This window comes from Stomoxys calcitrans, chromosome 1 (assembly GCF_963082655.1).
Source record: "Stomoxys calcitrans chromosome 1, idStoCalc2.1, whole genome shotgun sequence".
Lineage (NCBI taxonomy): Eukaryota > Metazoa > Arthropoda > Insecta > Diptera > Muscidae > Stomoxys > Stomoxys calcitrans.
In genome coordinates, this window is record NC_081552.1 from 268435881 (window position 1) to 268443264 (window position 7384).

The 7384-nt window shown below is 36.1% G+C and overlaps 2 long non-coding RNA genes across 2 annotated transcripts; one reads left to right on the forward strand and one right to left on the reverse strand.

Annotated features, from left to right (window-relative positions):
• The first annotated feature begins 2228 nt into the window (after positions 1-2228).
• LOC106089931 (uncharacterized) lies at positions 2229-2903 on the forward strand. Its single transcript, XR_001221726.2, has 2 exons — positions 2229-2554; positions 2616-2903. It is a non-coding gene; the product is annotated as an uncharacterized LOC106089931 (long non-coding RNA).
• LOC106089936 (uncharacterized) lies at positions 2780-3242 on the reverse strand. The gene is made up of 2 exons (XR_001221728.2): positions 3154-3242; positions 2780-3079 (listed from the first exon to the last, which is right to left on the reverse strand). It is a non-coding gene; the product is annotated as an uncharacterized LOC106089936 (long non-coding RNA).
• Positions 3243-7384: the final 4142 nt, after the last annotated feature.

A 7384-nucleotide genomic window follows, 5' to 3' on the forward strand; every position in this document is an offset into this window, starting at 1 on the left:
TAAATATTTTTATATAGCATTATGGCCTAATCATGTATATGATATATGATGCTCTAAAATAAATTAAAATTCATGTTAATAAGGTTCAATTTATATACCAAATTACTTCACGATATTTTGTAAGCAGTCCATGGTACCTTCAACCACTTTAAGAAGAGATTGAACATGCAAATCGATAGTTTCAAACAATAACATAGAACTGGCCAGGCTAAAAAACAGAATAACAACTAGAACAACCCATTATTGAATGTAGCAGAACATAAATACTTACACTAAATTTGGCATTCGGAATGTTATAACATAGTATAACTATTGCATAGATCGAAATGAACATTTTTGATCTAATGGGATATTTATGGATCAAACGCCACTCCTGATGTGATGCCAATTTAGCATATGGGGCACTTACGCAATATGTATTCTCATACGTTTTTTCAAATGTGGCAACACGGAAAGTTGTACACATTGTGTGATACGTTCGAATAATTAACCCATTTCTGACAGGTGTTGCGCTTTCGCATCCGTGACTTGGCTAACATTTATATCTATGTATTGGTTGTATGTTACTAACATTATTGAAAGAACAATTTTTACGAATTGCTCTGACTCTACAGGGTAATATAGAGAGAATTTTCAAAAATAAAAAGAGAAATATGTCATAATATTAATTTTGGTACATTTTGAAGACCACTAGAAGTAGGGAACATTTAAAAATAAAAATATATTTCTTTACAATTTTAATTTTATTGTTAAATATAGTGTCTGTCCTATCTTTTCTTTCCAACCCCAATTTAAGATTTTTCTATTTAATGTAGTAGTCTCGGGAGCAAGGACGTCAATAATTCTAATTTCATGTATCCATATTACATTTTACCTTTTATGCTAAAGCCAGGCGCTGAAACTACCTAATATGTTATTGCGATAATACATTATAGTCATAAGTTTTCTTTATTATGTTTCTAATTCTACTTCAATGTTTAAAAAAAGACTCAATAAATATAAACTTCTAAAAAAAAACTTTCCAACCCCAACTTCTCAGAAACTGTACGACGTAGAAACATCGAGTGTAGTTGTTTTATAAGGGAATCGAAAGCTTCTTACATGTAAGGTTTCAAAGCGATTGCATCACAAGAAGGGTGAGAAATTTCACTGTGAGAAATTTCAGCAAAATTGGATAATAAATGTGGTTTTTATGTGCCTAAGACCCTATATCGGAGGATCGGTCTAAATGGCAGCTATATCCAAATCTGGACCGATCTAAGCAAAATTGACGAAGGAAGTCGAAGGGCCTAACACATCTCACTGTCCCAAATCTCAGCAAAATCGGATAATAAATGTGGCTTTTATGGGCCTAAATCGGGGGATCGGTCTATATGGGGGCTATATCAAGATATAGTCCGATATAGCCCATCTTTGAACCTTACCTGCTTATGGACAAAAAAAGTGCAAAGTTTCGGCTTAATATCTTTTTTGTAGCGTAGACAGACGGACGGACATCTCTAGATCGTCTTTGATTTTTACGCTGATCAAGAATATCTGTACTTTATAGGGTCGGAAATGGATATTTCGATGTTTTGCAAACGGATTGACAAAATGAATGTACCCCCATCCTTCGGTGGTGCGTGTAATAAACAATCCGAAACTTAACTTCCTTCCTTCCGAAACATCCTTTACGAAAGATTGCGCTTATAGAGGGCGCAAATTTCATCCGATTAGGCTTATATTTTGTACAATGATTTCTCACATGACTTACAACAGACTTTATTAATTTTGGTTTTATTTGATCTGTGCATTGATATTGCTTCTATATAAATCGATCTCCCGATTTTTACTTCCCATTTTCGTTTAAAATATATGTGATGGGAATTTAAAGATAGCACCGTTACTATCGATGTGTTGCTATTATCGATAGTTTGCCAGCTCTAAAGCAGAGTTTACATGGCACATCATAATCCTACTCATCGTGTGTACGTGTTGATTACAGCTTTTGCCTAAAACGGCACATCGATTTGGTATTTTCTTTGATTTGTTTTATTTGTTCATACATTACTTCTCATTTCTTAACCTTATTTGTCACAGAATGTGTTTTTCAATATCTGTCACTTAATGATTACACATTTCTTTGTAAACGGTAATCGATAGACGTCATTCATCGAAAAAAAAAAAAAATTAAATGATTTTGATATTTCAGCCATGACTGATGGTTAGGTTTACATGTGACGAATGCACCTCTGTTTTCACCACTACTATTACAATGACCATACATCAGATGTGTCATGTAATCTCAGCATAACACACGATGAGTACGATCGTGATGTGCCGTCTAAAAGGGTCATTAGGAGTCAAATTTGAAATAATGACAATTGAATACAAATTTTATTTATTTTCTGTCTTTTGAAATGGAAAATTTATAACAAAAATATTTTTTTGATTGAAATATTGGAACATTTTATTATGTTATTTCAAAATCGTATAAGGAATTTTTTGACATGAAAGCTATGCCAAAGCTTTTGAGTATTTCCAAAACTGGCTCAGGGATGTTAATCGATGTAAGGTAAGCAGTTATCATAACTTGACTTGAAACAAATCCCAAAAAATGTGAATATTCTCTGCAGGAAAACAAAATCGTTGGGCGAAGCCAGGAAACCCAAAGCTGTGCAAAAGGAATGCTCTGTGATTTTTATGGGAAGTAAACAGAAATGAAATAAACAAAAAGGATGTTTTCTTTGAAACGCATTTAGAAATTTAACATAGATACATAGAAATTCTACATAGGCAGTGGCTTTTATATGGTTTTTATTTTTATTTCATTCATAGCGAATTCTATCTTAAACGAGATAATTATCCTTAGATTGTTATGTTATCCATAAATACTCGTACAATAAACTATTCATAAAATTCTATTTGGGGCTTTTCTTTTTCTTTGATATTCTTTCACTTGCATTTTGAGGACATTTCCATAATGGTGGCTGTGGCAACATAAGCAGTTACCACTTTCAGTAGTTTCCTTTTGAAAAATCCCAACCGGAAGTTAAATTTCCCTTTGTCCATTATTGCTTTGAATCTGGAAGAAAAGGACCTACCACCAGGCGCAGGTAAATCATTTAAGAAATGTTAGTTAGTTCTTTTGAAAATTCAAGAGGGCTCAATGACCTGGAGTATTTTTCAAAATCCATTTTCGGTTAAAAAATTTTAGAAACTATTAAAAATTCGTTTCTCTTTGAATGACGTAGAAATCAAAACTGTTTACAGCTCCGAATTGTTTTTTAAAATTCGAAAAGTGTCAACACCAGTGGACACCAAAGATGCTTCTCATATTAAGGCTGTAGTTGATTATTTGAAAAACTTATACAAAACTCAATTTGATGATGATATATCTACCATATTCCATGTAAAACCTTTCAGCCAAAGAGTCCATACATAAGGCTTCAAATCTAGTAGAGAATGGCAAAAATTCTAATGGTTCTTTAATGCGATATTTGTGAGTACCATCCCAAATTATTTGCACTCAGAAAAATCGTAAAAGTCGTTTTCAATCATGAAATTAATTGATCTAATTAATTGTTTTAATTGAAGCTGCCTTAATTACGAAAGTAATAATAACAATCACCGTTTTTAAAAGTTAAACTAAAAGAATTGCATATTCAATTAAAAAAATGATTAATTATTTAATTGGATCAATTAAAACAAGTAAGAGCGTGCTAAGTTCGGCCGGGCCGAATCTTTTATACCCTCCACCATGGTCGCATCTGTTGAGTTCTTTGCGCAGTATCTGTTTTTAGGCAAACAAAGTATAATTGATAAGGACGGCGGAGCAGCTATATCAAGTTATAGTCCGATTCGGGGCTCAAGAAGCGAAATCGGGAGATCGGTTTATACGGGAGCTGTATAAGCTATAGATCGATTTTGACCATATTGCACACGTATGTTGAAGGTCATGAGAGAAGCCGTTGTACAAAATTTCTTCCAAATCGGATGAGAATTGCGCCCTCTAGAGGCTCAAGAAGTCAAGACCCAAGATCGGTTTATATGGCAGCTATATCAGGTTATGGACCGATTAGAACCATACTTCGCACAGTTGTTGGAAGTAATATCAAAATACTATGTCCGAAATTTCTATATGGCAGCTATATCCAAATCTGGACCGATCTTAGCCAAATTGAAGAAGAATGTCGAAGGGCCCAACACAACTCAATGTCTCAAATTTCGGCGACATCGGACAATAAATACGCCTTTTATGGGCCCAAAACCTTAAATCGAGAGATCGGTCTATATGGCAGCTATATTCAAACCTGGAACGATCTGAGCCAAATTGAAGAAGGACATCGAAGAGCCAAACTAAACTCGCTGTCTCCAATTTCAGCGATATCGGACAATAAATGCGCCTTTTATGGCCCCAAAACCTAAAACTGAGAGTTCGGTCTATATGGCAGCTATATCCAAATCTGCACCGTTCTGCACCATATTGCAGAAGTATATCAAGGGGCTTAACTTAACTCACTGTCTCAAATTTCAGCAAAATTGGATTATAAATGTGGCTTTTATGGGCCTAAGACTCTTAATCGGCGGATCGGTCTATATGGCAGCTATAACCAAATCTGGACCGATCTGGGCCAAATTAATGAAAAATGCCGAAGGGTCTAACACAACTCACTGTCCCAAATTTCAGCGAAATCGGATAATAAATGTGACTTTTATGGACCTAACTTACTTTCTTTTAAAAAATCCGCAATTCCTTTTTGGGCAACCCAATACAAGATATAGTCCGATATAGCCCATCTTCCAACTTAACCTGTTTATAAAAAAAAAAGAATTTGTGCAGAGTTTCAGCTCAATATCTCTATTTTTAAAGACAGAAGGACGGACATGGCTAGATCGTCTTAGATTTTTCTGTTATTGAAAAAATAATTCATATTCAATTAAAATTTAATTTAATTTAATTTCTTAATTGAAAAAGATTTTATTTTTTTGGCGACTATTTTTTTCTGTGCAAGGAGTTCCCACTCGTCCTTTGAAGAACTTAAACTAAATTAAATTAGCACCAATTGATATGAAGGCAGGAGAAACTTACAGCTCAAACTTGGTGTTTATATAAAAAATTTCTTTTTTAAGATACTTCTGGGTAAGCTTCTTTGTTATGACCTTATTTTTCTAGTTTTTAAAGCTATTGAATTAAAAGTTCTTGTTGTGCAAACTCCTTCCACTTTAGTTGAGCTTTGAGACAAATCGGAGCCACCATTCTGTGAATCATTGTCAATTGGATTGAATGTGAAATTAAAACATTTCTGAGGTTAAAATGTTCACCCCTTTTGAATGAGTGGATCCAGTATTTTTTTCTTAATGGTTTAAATTAATTGTGAGTGTTCTGTTTTCACCATTGAATCAAACTCAGTCCTCAATTAAAGTATTTGGTTCTGCTATTTTAAATCGAATAGAGCTCTACCATTTGTTTGGATGCTGCGATCAATTAAATTTGAAGACAAACTTTTTCTAAAGATTAAAATTGGCAAAAGACAGCATTTTGTGTACACTACTTTGTGGTGTAACTCCACAGTGAAAATTGTTGACATTTGGCGGAGGGTTTTTGTTTCATAACAAACTAGCCGAACCGGGCCCGCTCCGCTGGGCCTTCTTTAACTCTCTAATATCTTTTTGGGGTGGGGACACTTTGCCCTCAATGCGAATATCGAATTCGTGCCATTGTAGCCTATGACGCTGAACGCGTTCGAATCCTGGCGAGAACATCGAACAAAGCGGTGTTTATCCCCTCTTAATGTTGGCGACAAGGTACAATGCCATGCATGGTCATATAAAAAATTTTCCCCAAAGAGGTGTCGCACTGCGGGACGCCGTTCAGACTCGGCTATAAAAAAGGTCCCTTATCATTGAGTTTAAACTTGAATCGGAAAGCATTCATTGATGTGTGAGAATTTGCCCCTTCTCGATTCCTGGTGGTAATGTTCTTCCTTAGGGTAATGTTCTCACTAGGGGAGGGTTGGCACCTCAGACATTTCGACTCAAACATGGATACCAATGGATATCGTGCTGCACTTCCAAATCCCTTTAATTTGAGTCCCATATTGCTATAACCGGTAATTATGAACCGTTTGGAGGGTGTTTTGGGGCTGGGGCGGCCACCGGCACTTTGCACTGAAAGTAGATATCAAATTCGTTATTTACCCCCAAATACCGTTGATTTGAGCTTAAATTTGCCATAGTCGGATATGAAGTTCAGTTTAGGGAACTTAATATCTCTCCAAACACTTGGCTCCCAAATTAGATATCGAATTCGTGTTCTACTCTCAAATACTTTTCATTTGAGTCCCATATTATCATAATGGGCCAAATAACCCATTTGACGTATCTTTAGGAGGAAAAGTGCCACATTGACTTGAACGCAAATTTTAATGTCATATTGAGTCCCATATAGCCATGGTCGGCTAATATGCCCATTTGGGCGTGTAAGGGGGTGGGCGACCTCACATTACTTGGACCTAATGTTTTATGCCGTATTTGTAATGTACTGCCTAATACTTTTCATTCAAATCCCATATTGACATGAACTTCGAATACATCTGTTTAGAGGAGTTTTGGGGTTGGAGGGGGCCCCGCTGGGTACTTGGACCCATATTTTAATACACTATTCATTTTCTGGTCTCCAATACCTTTCATTTGATACCCTTATTGCGCCGATCGGACCACTTCCGAATATGGGTGGCGTTTTTGGGGTAAGGGGGAGAATCCGCCTGCAACCTGCAAGGCGTGCTAGGTTCGGTCGGGCTGAATCTTTTATACCCTCCACCATGGATCGCATTTGTCGAGTTCTTTTCCCGGCATCTCTTCTTAGGCAAAAAAGGATATAAGAAAAGATTTGCTCTGCTATTAGAGCGATATCAAAACCGGACCATATGGTTTGGACCACAATTAAATTATATATTGGAGACCTGTGTAAAATGTCAGCCAATTCGAATAAGAATTGCGCCCTTTGGGGGCTCAAGAAGTAAAATAGAGATATCGATTTATATGGGAGCTGTATCAGGCTATAGACCGATTCAGACCATAATAAACACGTATGTTGATGGTCATGAGAAGATCCGTCGCACAAAGTTTCATTCAAATCGGATAAGAATTGCGCCCCCTAGAGGCTCAAGAAGTCAAGATCCCAGATCGATTTATATGGCAGCTATATCAAGTTATGAACCGATTTGAACCATACTTGGCAGATTTGTTGGATATCATAACAAGACACGTCGGCAAAATTTCATTCTAATCGGACATGAATTGAGCCCTCTAGAGGCTCAAGCAGTCAAGACCCAAGACTGTTTATATGACAGCTATATCAGGTTATGGACCGATTTGAACCATACTTAACACAGTTGTTGGA